We start from the raw sequence: 15069 nt of genomic DNA, 5'->3' as shown, positions 1-15069 counted from the left end.
TCCTACAATAAGATCAATACAGGAAGCCCTTCACCCCACCAGCAGCCCACCCTTCTAAAGCCAGGAGGCCAAGACATGCAAAGAGCTTTACCTCTCTTGGGAAGGAGCAGGGCAACCACCTGCCTGAATGACCATGGAGTGAGAAAGGACATGAACTTCCCAACACAAGTCTTATGATGACTGCTCCGTGCAGTTTTCTGGACTTCTTTGCAGGGCACCCTGGCCACTGTCTGTCCCCTGCCAAATCAGTCTGAGGGTGACACTGCAGTGACTTGATCTGGAAAGGTGGTGTTAAATGACTGACATCTACAAGGGATCCTGAGGAGTCACACTTCTCATGGGAGGAGCCAAAGCCCCCCCCAACCCCACTAGAATCACAGGGGGACTCTGGCATTTCAATGCGTTTGAAGGCCAGCTGGGCAGAAGGCTGCTTTAGTTATTTTTAAACTGAGAAAACTGAATGGAAAGGGAGAAAATCTGAATTCCTATGATCTCCTGAGAGGTCCCTTCTAGCTCCAAGATGCTACTAAAGAACACTGCATATGCACATACATCTTTATAAAAACGTATATATACATACATATGTGTGAATATATATATGTACTGTATTCACACTTCAAACACAAAGCACTTGAAATGTGCGCTGCTGAGATCAAAAGCCCATGCGCTGCTTGGCAGAGGGGCTGGGGTGCACAGATGCCATTGGCAGATTTGGGCAGGGCCCCCAGCCCTCCTGCCATCCCCCTCCACCTAAACACCAACCCAACCAGCACCTGCATGTGTGGAGGCAAGCCCCACAAGGCTCTAAAGCAGGACAGCAGACTCCTTTCTCCTAGTGACTCCAGGCCTAGATGTCCCAAACCCAGGCAAGTTGAACAAAGGTGGAGACCAAAGGAAAAGTCTAACCCTTAAGTCCTGGCACCCAGCTCTGCCAGAGTCAGGTATCAGGCACAGGAGGTCCTTTCTCCTTTTGTCCCAGCTCCTAAAGGGGGCAAAACAGTCACATTCTCCCTCCTCCCCTACCACTCTGTTTTTCAGGGCCTCTCCACTTCTCTCTGACTACCCAGATGGCAAGCTGGTAACTGGAGAAAACTAAACGGCCTCCAGAAAATGGAGCTGCGCTCCAATCCTAGCAGTGCCAAACTTAAGGGTGCTTATCTCAGCCTTGAACAATAACAACAAAAAGAATTTGTAGGAAAGAAGGAAGTGGGTGGTGATGGTGAAAATCCATTTATCAAGACAGATCCGTGATGGGTTTGGCTATCATGAAAAACTGTTTTTTTTTTTTACTTCTTGCATTAAAAACGAGGCAGTTCTGACCCTTCATCAAGGCTCAAGATAGCCGTGATAGAGTTGATAACATGGTGGTGGTTGGGGGCAGGGCGGGGGGTACTCTCCGAGTAAAATCCAACCAAGTTCCTCGGGTCCTGACAATGAACACAGACGGGGACACCAGCTTCCCACTTCTGTGTCTTTACAATGAGATCCCGCAGCTAATACTCAAATCTGAGTGTTTCCAGGTGCCCTGTGGCCATCCCACCCGAACCCCACACACACCGCGGCTTTCTCCTCCCCAACTTCACAGCTCTGTAAGCGCCCAACCTTCTCTAACTGGGCCGCCAGAGCCGGGAGCGAACAACAGTGTCTGCCCCGCGCCGGGCTTGGCAATCGGAACCGGGAGCACTGGGCCCTAGACCTCGAGCCCGGTATCTCCGAAAACCTTAAGCATCGCCTACTTCCCCAGAGCACCCCGCTGGCGCTCCGAACAAGGCTGGACAATGCAAGCGCCACCTCTTCCCTCTTCCGCGCGGTAGCTACGAAACCACGGCTTTGTGTGTGACAGCAAGTGTGCGCGAACGTCCCCAGCTCACACACCCCCTTTCACCCAGTCTGCTCCCGGCACGGGGTCGGTGCGCTCTGAGAGTGCATAGGGAGTGAGTCCACCATGCAAGCGGCCACACCGCCAGGCCTCTGGCCTCCCGGCCGCGGACCTGGCCTCGGGGAACGGGGGATGACATCCACACCCCCGTTCCCAGCCGCGGGGGCGGTAGGCGCCAGCAGCGCTGGGATCTGAGCAAAAGCGAGGCAGGGGCCAGGGGCACGAAACGGCGACAGGCGGGCGCCGCGCCCCCCACCCGCGCGCTCGGTCGCCCCCAACTTAGCACGCGGTGGACCGGGAGGGGGGGCCCAGAGGGGGCCGGGCGGCTAGCGACTCGGCAGGAAGTTCCCAGGGCTGCACTGAGCATGCTCTCGGGGAGTGTGTGCGCGCGGGTGTGGGCTCTGCGCTCCCCGCAGCCTCTTCGGCCCGGCTGACTCGCGGAGCGCCCTGACGGGGTCGCGGGCCGGCGACCGGCCCCAAAGGGTGGGGGGTTCCCCCGGGCTTCCCGGTTTCCCAGCCCGAGCGTCGCTCCGCCGCATCCCTCCTCTTCTGGGCCCCGGGCCAGCCTCCCTTCTTCTTCCTCCCCACTGGCCGTTGGCTGAGCCCGCCCTGCGCGCCCCGGTTCCCGGGACCCCAGCCCGGCCCACACCCGCAGCGTGACCCCACCAGGCTCCTCCGCGGTCCGAGCGCCCATCTGCCATCCCCGGCAGCTCGCCTACAGTCCGCGCCACCAAAGCCTCCTCTGGACAGTCCCTTGAAAAGCCCACAAGCCTGTTCCCCAAGGGCGCGGGGGGCCTGCTGTCTCCCCTGGAGAGGGCTGCCCCAGGCAGGTGGGCGCCTCAAGGCGCGTCCCCCGCTGCACTCCCGGGTCCCGCAGAGCGGTCGCAGCCAGGGCACCTACGCAGGCGGCAGGCAGAACCCCCGGCCGCGCCGCCCTCGGTGCAGGCTCTCCCCACCCGCGCCCAGCTCCCCGCGCCCTCCGCGGTCCCCTCTGCGTGCATCTCCCCGCGGGGATGGCGAGCCCGACGCGATCGCCCCGACCCAGTGGCTCTCACCTCCGTGTTGAACAGCAGCAATAGCAGCAGGGAGCGCCCGCCAGCCGCTGTCCCCGCGGGGCCCACGACGCGGCGGGGCACGGGGTCGCGGCGCCCCGAGCCTGTGGCGCGGCTACCTGGGCTGGATCGCGCCCGGGGCCGCCGCGGCTGCCGCGGGAGCCGCAGGGCCGCCGCCGAGCGGGCCGCGGCAGGGACGGTCTGCAAACTCCCAGCCCTGGCGGGGCCGCGCGCGGCGCGTCCACACACAGCCTGGACGCGGTAGCGACGCTCTTCGCGGGCTCAGCCTAGCGGGGTGGGGGTCTGTCCGCAATTTCCCCTAACACCCCCAGCCCAGCGTCTCTAACTTCTCACCGCTTCTGGGCTCGCGGCTCTTGAAGGCAGGATCCTGGCCAGGAACGTTCGGCAAACTCCCCGCCCTCCCAGGCCGAGCGCTCAGCCAATTCGGAACGCCCCAGCTTCTCAGGGGCCGTCTGCAAACTCTCAACTCTGTCGGAGAGGACTTCTAGCAACCTTTCAATTCTGCAGCCCAAAGGGAGAAAGGAGCAAGGGAGACAGGTTAATCGCGGCCATAAATAATATTCTAGTAAGGTCGGGGATAGTGTGCCAATGCTCATATGACAAAGCATCCTCCAGAGTGGTGCAGTCCAAGGGCCTCGAAGCACCAGGGGACTTCTAGCAGCGAAGCCCAGGCAGGGAAGACTGGGGGCTCACCCATTTACAGGAGCATACAACTTTAATAAGTGCCCTGAGTTTCAGTTTCCTTCTTCATGAAATGTGTTCTAGGTAGCCAGGTCTACTACTTGGTTTTTGTGACCTTGGACAAGTCACTTAACCATTTGAACTCAGCCTCTTTATCTGTGAGCATAATACTGCTTCCAGGAGCCTATTTTGAAGATGAAAGAAAGCAAATGTAAAGTACTTAGGTATAATTGGCATATAGTAGGCGCTCAATAAATAAATTCCATTTCTCTTTCTTTTTCTTCTTCCCACCCTTGGATTCATGCACACGCTGGATGAGCTAGCTGAACACTGTACTATTGTAAATTTACAACAAAATAAATCATATCTCATGCCCTGAAGATACCACAAACATTGGTTGACAGGACGTATTAAATCCAATCGAGCCCCTGGAGATATGGTCGCACATCTACATCGGAACATCATAGGTCATTGTAAAGCAGGATCTAGAATGGAGGGAGAATGACCTGGTGGATCACCTCAGAAATCAAGATGACAAGGTTCATAATCCCAGCATGTTTCAGGCCATGTAACAAATCACTACATCAGATTACTGTATGAGAATTATGCCCCTATTTCACTCCTCCCTGGGGTCTTCTGTCTGGAATTTAGATCACCCCACTCTGTTGCGCACACTCCTCAACAGAGGCATTTAAAAACTGAAGATCATGGAATTTTTAGACCCTGGAAATGATTTAGCCCAAATTTCTCATTTTGTAAATAAGTAGTCAGGGCTACCCAAGGGTTAGGAAGGTCTGCTGACTCCAGGATCTGGGTAGAACACACCTCAGGGCCTGTCCTGCACTGGGCTTCTCTGGCTCAAGGCACATTAGGCTAGTCCTGCCTTTAACTTCAAGCTCAGGGAAATGGCTCTAACATTTTTTGACCTAAGGAGTCCCAGATTTTCAGCCGCTTGGATCCTCGCTGTCAGAAATCATCCAGGTGCTATTTAAGAATGCGGAGGAAATCTGCAAGCGCAGGACTATTCCTCTTAATAAGACCTTTTAGTGAAATCCCAGGAATGTGGGGAGGCGCGCATTTTCCTCAGTCCCTTGTTAGAAAATAAGGTCTCACAGCTCTACGTGTTTGGGGAGGGAAATAGAAGAATAGTGACATCTGGTGGCCAAGGCTTTCTGTGCTTTGGATAGAGATGGTACAGATTCTAATCCTAATGGATTTGCTTTAAAGCCAAGTTTCAGCAGGTGGTTAATAACTGTGCCACCTGGTTACCTAGAGAGTTCTAAAAGACATCAATCATTTAAACAACATGGACCCACTGCTATAGAGCATATTACATATGGTTATTATTTCAAGATCTTGTTAAAAAATTTACGTGTATAAAGAAAGGGTGATGGTGTAATATTCATATGTACACACATTATATGTATTTATATGATAAAAATACATTTACATTATATATTTTATTTACTTGTATAAGTAATATGCTTAAAATGGCTTTGAAGGAAATTAATATTATCTCCATCGTTTTTCTTACGAAGTTAAGATTATAATTTACATTAATAATTACTAAAGGACATTGCTTTTAGACATAAAGATGTTTACTAGGATGGGGCTGTATATTTCATCTTGTCCTCTCAAGAGAGAATTCATTAAAAACTTAGAGAGGAAGAAAATAACACAGTGGGATTTTAATAGTGAAAGTCCTGGTTGCTGATGGTCAAGATCATGTTTACCTGATGAATAATGATTGATTTTTAGCACTTCTACCACTTGTGAACAAAGGATATTAGGTTAAAAAAAAGGAAGATATTTAGGATTACTTCACAACAATGCAATAGTGTCTGTTGGTATTGCTAAGTCTGCTCTACTTCTTTCCGTATATTTGTCCCGTGTAACATACTTTTGATGATTGCCCAATTATAAATGTAGAAAACACAACTCTGTCCACACAAACAAGTTCATTGCTTCTCAGCATCTCTTACTAAGCTCTATGTGAATTTTACTGATCTTCATAACAACTCATAGAACAGATTTACTATACTCATTTTATAGAAGCAACATCTAAGACTTGGAAAAGTTGTGTAATGTGCCCACCTACAGGCACTGTAGATTAGGGTCAAAGTCAGGAACGAATCCAGTTTTCCCAACTTCAGAGCCCACAAATCTTTCCATTATACTATTTGCCTTCCCCCAGGAAACCAGGAAGAAATGAAGATCAGGGTAGAAATCACTCTAAAGAGTACTCTAAAAATTAAAAGGGATATTTAAGGTACTAAAGACACACCACATTTCTTAACCTATTCAAGTTGTATGAAAATTATAAGTAACAAAGTAACAATTGTGTGTAAACCTAACTAAGCTGGGGGCCATGTGATTCAGTCTTGAAGCAGGTCTATATGAAATAAAAAATTATATATATATATGTATATATACACACACAAAAATATAAGTGTGTGTATGTATGTGTGTGTGTATATATATATATATATATATATATATTTTCCCCCCTGCTCAGGACCTGAACTATCTTTAACAGCTTGGGAATTATGTCTTATGTAATCCCATAGAAGGTAAAGCCTCCAATGGTAAAGGTAATTGATCAAGTTTTTAGGATGGTACCGCTAGCAGTGGTACGAGTTACTGATGCCAAGACTAGAAGTTGGCATGCCTAGGGGCACCTGGGGATCTCAGTCAGTTGGGGTTGAGCGTCTGCCTTCAGCTTAGGTCATGATCTCAGGGTCCTGAGCTCCCAAGAAGAGCTCCCTGCTGAGCAGAGAGTCTTATTCTCCCTCTGCCTTTCCCCCTCCCCCCACATTCCCTCCACCCTTCCCCCACCCTTCCCTATGCATACCCAACTCATGCAGACATGCATACTTCTCTCTCAAGCTAATAAAAAAATAAAATCTTTAGAAGCTGACATGTCTGGTATATGGTGATAGAGGTAACAGTGTCTTCACCTAACCAGTTTTATGAGTTAATTGATGATTTGTTTCTAAATGCAGGTACCCCTGAGCCTGACTCTAATCTTTCCTTGAGATAAATTCCTTTTCTCCTTAAATCAAGTAGAGTAACTTTCTGTTGCTTGTAGTTAAGTAGCCTGATTGACACAGACATTAGAACCAAGAACCCACAGACACCAACCCTCAGGAAAACAGAAGGATGAGTTGTCTAGTTTGAGTGGGCCCGAGGGCTGAAAATCCAACTGGTTTAAAGGGTTTTCATGCAGGCAGCTTATAGCATAGAGTAGTGAGGTGGTTTAATTCAATTATCACTGTGCTCACCTAGGATGAAGTGCCCATTGAAATCAATGTTGGGGAAACCAAGTAACAGCTGAGGAATATAAGGAATATATATTATGCCCAGCATAAATAATATAAGTAAGGTGGTTGTTTCTGTTGTTTTATGGAGTTGGACAGCTTAAAGAAAGAGAACAATGGGCTCTAACTCCTAATTACTCAGCTCAAGTTCCTAAATTCTCAGCTCAAAGGACATATATACTAAGGATTTTTCTGTGATTTTTAAGACAGTCAAACGCAGGAAGAATACCAATAAAATTTCTTTTTTCTAACAGTCAAGATAGGTGAAAACAAAAAACAAAATTTGATTTTGTAGGTCACTGAATTATAAAATCATTTAGATGCACAGCCTAAGCACCCTTATTTGAAAGCAAGGACATTGATTAGAACAGAGTAGGACCCTGAGGACTAGATGGAGAGACAGGAGAAAATCCAGATGACTGAATATACCCCACGGTCCTCGAGCTCTGTGCTCGTTTCCCTTACCAAATGGAGGCCATGATGAGGTTCCTAGCGCATCTCAAGAGACCAACTGAAAGGATAAACCCCCAAAAAGGCTGAACCATCACACAAAGTTTTGACATTTGACTGTTTTGGAAAAGCAAAAATCTGGGAAATATGTGTGGTGAGATAGTCTGAGAATTCTAGAGTAAAGAAAGAAGAACACAGCTTTAGACTGGGCTGAATGTACTGAGAGGGAAGCAGTGTTCAGTGGGTTCACATTAGGGGTTGTGGGTAGTTTTAAATATACGCTCAGTTGATACTAAAGTCCAGACTCAGGGGGCCCAGCATAAATAATACTGCTAGCGGGCACTCATGTAGCTCTTACCAGGGGCCAAGTACTGTTTCAAATACTATCATATATCAAGTTACTTAATTCTAAGACTAAGCCTGAGGTAAGTGTTATCAACTCCACCTATAAAAGCAGAAACTGAGGCATTTGGAGGTGCGACAATTTCCCATGTGCAGCTTGTAAGTGGTAAAGCTGAGATTCAAAGCAGTTAGCCTGCTTCTAGAGTCTGGGCTTTTCAGTTCTATGCTGAAGTTCTTCTTAAGAAGGGAAGATGCCAGAAATACCTTGATATTACATAGAGACAGCACTCCAAGAACTTAGGGAATGATAGAAAAGATTTATCAGGTATGACCTACTTATCCATTCTAATAAGTTCTCCAAGACAGCCCAGAAGACACATACTTACCTCAGCACTGAGAAGCCCACTGGTGAGGGGAATGCCCGGATTTTTGAAGAGCAGTGCTGTGGCTTTTCTCTGGAGGTCAGTCCTCATGACAGAGAGCTGTAGCCATCACTTAGTTCTCAAATCTGCTGAGCATCAACCAGGAGCCCCTTGAATGAGAGAGAGACTAGACATTTGCAGCAAAACCCAATGGTCGGCCATCCAAAAGCCATCCCCCATCCCATTTTCTTTGCTACACACCACATCAATCTTGCATTCTCCTATCTACAAGGCTGGGTGTTCGGGCAATCAGTGACCCAGTTCTGGCCAAAGAGATATAAGGAAAAGTGTGCTGAAGGATGCTGAAAAAGATGACTTGTCTCCTTGTAATAGAGATGTAGGAAGAGATGGGTCTTCATCTTGGCCACCCTTGCACTTTTTGGCTTTGAATGAGGTCATAATGGCTGGAGCTGCAGCAGCCATCGTTTAAACATAGAGTATAAACCTAAGTGTAAAAGCCACTCAGATGATCAGTACATAAATATGAAAAGAGCCTGGGTCCTTGAAGGACCATGCCCACAACCATGTGCTTCCAGGCTTCCTGTTACATGATAGAAACAAATCCCTACTTGTTAAGATATTGTTGGTCTCCTTTCCTAACACTTACAATCTAACGTATTCCTCAATGATAAAGGAACTCTTCAAAGAAGGGTCCAAAATAACATTTCAGATATGTACTATGTATCTTCCTTCCAACAGCCAGAAGAAATCTGAAAACTGTATATATCGGTATTCTCTTTTCTGAAAACTTCAAAAGGGATCCATTTATATCATTTACAGAAATACATTAAGAAAAAAATCCCCTATATCATCCTATCTACTTTGATCACAGCATAGAGTTCTCTGGGACATCTTTCCCCATAGGCCTCCAATTCTTTTCCTCTCTCTTTTCTTCTTGCTCCTTTCCCACTGTTTCTATCTTTATAATGTAGACTTCCTGGCTTCTAATCAGCAACAGTGAAGAGCGAGGAGGGGGCACTTGTAATTACAAAATTCCCTTTGGTGACTCCCAAAGCTCCTCCCTGAATAATTTTTGTTCCATCACATATATATTTTTACTTTAATTTTTTAATCGTGTTTACAGTTGCTTATATGTTTCTGTGTTTCAGATTCCTGTTACTCATTGACATTCATTTTTAACGGAAAGATGGCTTCTCTTGGAAGATAAGTTGGTTTCAATATAAGGCCAAGTCCCATTTGAGAATGCCAAATGTTCACAAAGTGAATATCTTTAAAATAATAGTATACATTTAAAAAATAATTCTAATGCTTAAGATGGCATTGTATGTAAAAGCAGGGAAACTAGGCTTACTCCTACATAAGATTGTATTAATGGTCCTATGTTGGTCCTATATATTCCAATTACAGCTGCAACAAATTACCACATAGTGGCTTAAAATAATACAAATGTATTATCTTACAGTTCAGGAGATCAGAAGTCCACAATGAGTATTAAGAGGCTCCTTCTGGATGGTCTGAGGGAAAATCCGTGCCTTGCTTCTTCTAGGTTCTAGAGGCTCTGGCAATGCTTGGACCCTCATTACATCCCTCCAATTATTGCTTCTGTTATCCTATCATCTTTCCCTGGCTTTGACTTTCTTGCATCTTTCTTATAGGGACCCTTGCAATTATATTTAGGGCCCATCTAGAAAATACAGGATAATATCTTCATCTAAAGATCCTAACAATGATAGGTACAAATTCCCTTTTCCCTTATAGAGGGTCATTCACAGGTTCCAGAAATTAAGAGAGGAACATCTTTGGAGGATCCTTATTCAGCTTTGTGCTGTCTACCTTCTGGGCCCCAAAGATTCACATCCATCCTGCATCAAAATACATTCACCACATTCCAATGTCCTCCAAATTCTTAACCTATCACAGCATCAAATCAAAGTTCAAAATTTCTCTGAATATTATCAGATCAAAAATCCCAAATCACTTCATCTAAATAAAGCACGAGTGAGGCTCTGGTTATGATCTATTCTGGGGTAAAGTTCCTCTCCATCTATAGGTCAGTGAAGCCAGTGAACAACTTATTGGCTCCTCAAGTACAATCTAAGACAGGCTCAGGACAACACTTACAGACATCCCATTCAAAAAGGAACAAAACAGAAGAAGGGAAGAAGTCACCTCTTCCAAGCAATTTTGAAATCTGCCTGTGAAAACCATTTTCAAGGTCTGTGATTAAACTTCTGTGGCTGTTGGCTCCAATCCCTGAAGCCAAGAGTTTATCCTGAGTCACTCTTTTTTTTCATGAAGAGTAGAATGTTTTTACCCAAGTAGATTTATCCTCCTGTTTCCTGCCTTTGGAATCTGGGGAGTCCAGCAGTCTCTTTTTACTTTGTCCCCCCACTGTGTCCCTTTTGGTGCAAGATAGCAACATTTCTTATATCACATCATCAAGAACCTTGTCAGTCTCCTATGTATGTTACAGAGATCCTCTCCATTAGATGAAAGACTCCTCTATAGATTCTTCCTGGAGAGGCCCATGAGATGGCTAGGGAAATCCATGAGTCACAAGATTAATCTCTTCAAAGAACCCTCTGTGTGATAGAATACAGTGACATTTTATTTCTTCCCAGGCACTAGCAAAAAATTGTCCAGCCACACACTCAGCTACCTTCTCAGGCTTTCTTTCCTGATGGTAAATCTCCTAATTTTGGTCTTTTATGCAGCTTGAATAGGCTGAGAATTTCCAAAATCACTAATTCCTGGTTTCATTTTCTTAATACTTCTTTTCTCAATGTATCTCTTTCTTCTTGTATTTTACTATAAACAATAATATTCAGCCAGATTACATCTTCAACATTTTACTTAGAAATATCCTAGTTAAATGTCCAAGTTCATTACTAACAAATTCTTTCCACATAAATATAGGACACAATTTAGCTAACCTTTTGGCCACTATCTGACAAGAATCTCCTTATTTCTCATTTGCCACAATATATTGCTCATTTCCTCCTGAGCCCTCCCTATCAGAGTCTTTAATATCCATATTTCTACTAAAAGTCTGTTCAAGGGTTTTTCAAACTTCCAAAGTTCAGACCGTGCTCCCAAGGCCAAAAGCACATCCACATTTTTAGGTATTTGCCATAGCAGCACCTCCCAGTCAGATACCAAAATTCCTATTGGTTTTCATTTGCCACTATAAAAAATTATCACAAACTTAGTGGCTTAAAATAACATAAATTTATTCTCTTACAGTTTGGAGGTCACAAGTCTAAAATTGAGGTGCTGGCAGGGCAGCATTCCTTCTGGAGCCTTTGGAGGACATTCTGTTTCCTTACTTTTCCCAGCTTCTGGAGGCTGTCTTCAGTCCTTGGCTCATGGCCCCCTATCATATCACCTTTTCTCCTTTTACTCACCATATCCTTCTCCTAATTCTAATCCTCTGTCTTTCTCTTAGAAGGACCCCTTGGTTATATTGGACCTACTCCAAAGTCTAAGATCATCTCTTCATCTTAAAACCCTTACTTCAATTACATGCAAAAAGTCCCTTTTGCATTATAAGGTAATAATCACAGGTTCCAGAGATTAGGATGTGACATCTTTGGCATGCATTATTCAGCTTACCAATGGCCTCAATTCTTCATGTCTCCTTGGAACCATGACCCTTAGCATGTCATTTTGCAGCACCCTCTCTCTGTGGGTGGAGTGTCTTCCTTACCCTTGAACTCTGAGGTTGGCCCTGTGACTTGATTTGGCTAATAGACAAGAGGCAAATGTGATTCCTTCAAAGGGTTCCAAATTTCCTCCTGTCTTTTGAGCCATCGCCATTCCCATGAGAAGGAGTGCTTCTATCAGTCCAGTTCAGTGACCCCACAAGATGGGTGGGAGAGGTGGAGAAAAGCCACCCCACCGACACCTAGCTTAGAGTGGAGCCCCCAGCTGCTCCACAGACAAAAGAGTAAACCCAGGTAGGAGCAGATTGTCCCCACAGCTGACCAAATGAATGCTTATTCTTGAACGCCACTGAGTTTTAGGGTGGTTTATTAAGCAGCAATATAATTATTTTATTTGCACAACACCTTTAAGGCCTACGGAAAAACAAACAATGGCCACAATTGTTCAGAATACCTAGAGTCATGTGAATTTTAACACAAGCGTACACACTCTTCATTTTATAGTGTATCAAACTTATTTTTTAGGGCTTTGTTAAAACTGCATCCAAAGAAACAGTCTGGGCTGGAGCAAAGTGGGACCAGAGAAAAATTGGAGAAGGCAATGATTTACAATAGAGGGATCATCTTTCTTGGAACATCCTCAACAGAAGTTTAAATAATGAGGGAGCCCTTCATCCTTCCTGAGAAAGGCTTCCAACGACCAGAATATTCTGTAAAGAACACCTTCAGATATTGCACACTGATGCTTTTCTTTGTTTTACCAATTTTGCAGATTCGAAAGGTTTTTCAAAATGGTTTTCTGCAACAGTTCCACTGTCCCTGCTGCCCGCATTGATGTTGTTGCTGTTGTAGGCTTGTGGCAGGTGTGTGCCAACAGTGGATTGTGTGCATCTCTTCCCAGCTCCGTGTTCAGTGGCTCGGTGACATCAGGTTGATAGCTAGTAATGAGCCATGGTGGGAGTTTTTATATCACGGAAATCTAGCTTCTGTTATGAATGTGTGCATTGGGTCATAATAGAAAGTGTATTTCTTACACTGGGTCATGGTCAAACACTGTGAAACCGTGGCTCTCAGAGTGATTGAGTAAACTTCAACTCCCTGTACGACTAACATTCTATTTGTGTAAAACATTTCTGCCCCTGGAAGCAAGGCTTGACACAGCAGTAAAGCAAATGGTGATGCTACCCAAATTAATTTGGAAATAGGCATTTTTCTACGGACATTTCTGCTGTGGGCGTTCAGTTTCTGTTTCTCTTTGTCCTCCATGCAGCTGCAGGAGCTGGGGGGCAGGGTGTGTGTGTGTGCATGTGTGTGTGTCTATTTCACCCTAATGTTTCCGGCTACAATTTGCAATTTCTGTCAGTAATAGGCAAAGAATGGAATGGGTATTTTGCTTGCATGACTTCAAAAGATAGTGGTGGTCCCTGCTGACCTTCTCTCCATCCAGGCTCCTCGCCCCAGCACTGCCATTCTGGGGTGAAATGGGGGACAGTACTGGCTTTGAACCACGCTAGAGGCCCTCGTCTGCAGCCAGAAGGCACTTGCACAGTAATCTGAGAAACCTTATGCTCTGGAATAATTCACCAGTTCCCTTGGGGTTGGCAACTAGAAGCAAATCAAGTTGGCATTGCTAATGAAGTTTGGAACAATCTCTGTATCAGACAAGAATCCTAAAATCTCCTTTGTGGGTCCAACCTTCGGAGAAGGCCGAGAGGCTGCTTTTCTTTGGATTGCCCTCTTTTGATGAAACCGGCTACATATTTGGATAAACATACTGAACGTCTTGCTTTTGCTTTATGACTTTCTTTGCATTGCAAACCTCAGATGTATTTAGGCCATGGGGGCTTCTTCCTGCCCATTTCACTTGAATTCCCCACTTTCCCTGTAGCAGAAGTTTAAACAGGGGCACTGAGTAGATACTGACGGGAAGAGAACCTTCCTGGGTCCATAGAGTACAAACCCTCAGTCAAGCTTTGTTTCATAGAAAAAGGTGGCATGGCAGGAATTAACCCACAGCCCAACCTCCAAAACCTCCCTATTGGATTTGATCAGTTGACTCCAGGAGCTGTTGCCTAAAAAGCTATGCAGAAGTGCTATCAAGTAGAGCCCTTAGTACCGTTCTAGCCCTAAATCCACTGGGACTGGGGCCAATGAGCCATGGCTAGAGGGGAGAATCAGCATCATGACAGTGCTCCAGAGAGCAATCCTGAGCCAAGGAAGGTAGATGAGTGACAGCAGCCATCAAAGTTCTGGTAGTTGGCATAGCTAATTCCATGTTGCCAACACAATTCCGGGTGCTTTATTTTTATTAAATCACAGAATTCTTTGGAAACAGATGCTATGAGTATCATTTTACAATGGAAGAAAACCGAGGTTAAGTAACTCGCTCAAGATCACAGAGGCAGTAAGAGGCAAAATCTGGATCCAAACCCGGAGAGTTTGGCCCCAAGGCTCAGGCCCTTGGCCACACAGCATCACAGTCCTAATTCCGGAGCCTAGGTTCTCCCAAAGGGCCCTCCTCACCCTGTCCTTGGCTGTCTCTCGCCTCGCCTTCCCCACCTGACTCTTGGGGCCCTGAAGCTGCAACAGTGTTTGTGGAGGCTTTCTGATGAAGGGCCTGGAGCATGAGCAGGATTGCCATGGACTCAGTCTGAAGTTCTGTTTCAGAAGATGAATCACCTTTAAACATTAGTGTAAAAAAAAAAAAAAATCTGAGGATGCATCGTACAATGGATTGCAGTGATCACTGTGGTGAGAAGCCCCAGTCAAAGCCCCTTAAGTAACAAACCTAGTCATGGCTTACTCCAGTGCGCTTGATAAGCCCTCACAACGTTAAACTTCACCTGAGCCCTAGGGACGGTCTGGTGGCTCAGTCAGTTAAGCATCTGCCTTCGGCTCAGGTCATGATCCCAGGGTCCTGGGGTGGAGCCCAAGTCAGGCTCCCCAGTAAGCAGGGAGTCGGCTTCTCCTTCTGCTACTCCTGCTCATGCTCTCTCTCTCTCACTCTCTCTCTCTCTCTCAAATAAATAAAATCTTAAAAAACAAACAAACAACATCTTTACCTGAGCTCTCTTTGCTGGGAAAACTACAAGGGTTAAGAAAACTTCCTATTCTTTTGTTTTCTGAAATGTCCCACCCTTTTGTGTTTCAGAAAGCCCCTAAAGGCAGAGAACCCCTCCCTTCCCAATATGACTTTGATCATCATACACACCTCCACTCTCCCTCACAATTCCTTTATTTACCTGGTTTTATAAAAACACCAGATCTTCTTCGTTTTCTTTG

The 15069-nt window shown here is 45.8% G+C and overlaps 1 protein-coding gene across 2 annotated transcripts in view; it reads right to left on the bottom strand.

Annotated features, from left to right (window-relative positions):
* Nucleotides 1-3337, bottom strand: part of MGAT5 (alpha-1,6-mannosylglycoprotein 6-beta-N-acetylglucosaminyltransferase) — a 337061-nt gene extending 333724 nt beyond the window's left edge. For both annotated transcript variants that reach the window (XM_004774276.3, XM_004774275.3), the window contains exon 1: nucleotides 2935-3337. The gene's annotated coding sequence lies outside the window, so the exon portion shown is untranslated. The remainder of the gene's footprint in view (nucleotides 1-2934) is intronic.
* Between the last annotated feature and the right edge of the window lie 11732 nt (nucleotides 3338-15069).

The sequence above is a fragment of the Mustela putorius genome, unplaced genomic scaffold (assembly GCF_011764305.1).
Source record: "Mustela putorius furo isolate JIRA1106 unplaced genomic scaffold, ASM1176430v1.1 tig00003867_pilon_pilon_pilon, whole genome shotgun sequence".
Classification (NCBI taxonomy): domain Eukaryota; kingdom Metazoa; phylum Chordata; class Mammalia; order Carnivora; family Mustelidae; genus Mustela; species Mustela putorius.
This window is presented reverse-complemented; position numbering and strand designations above follow the sequence as displayed.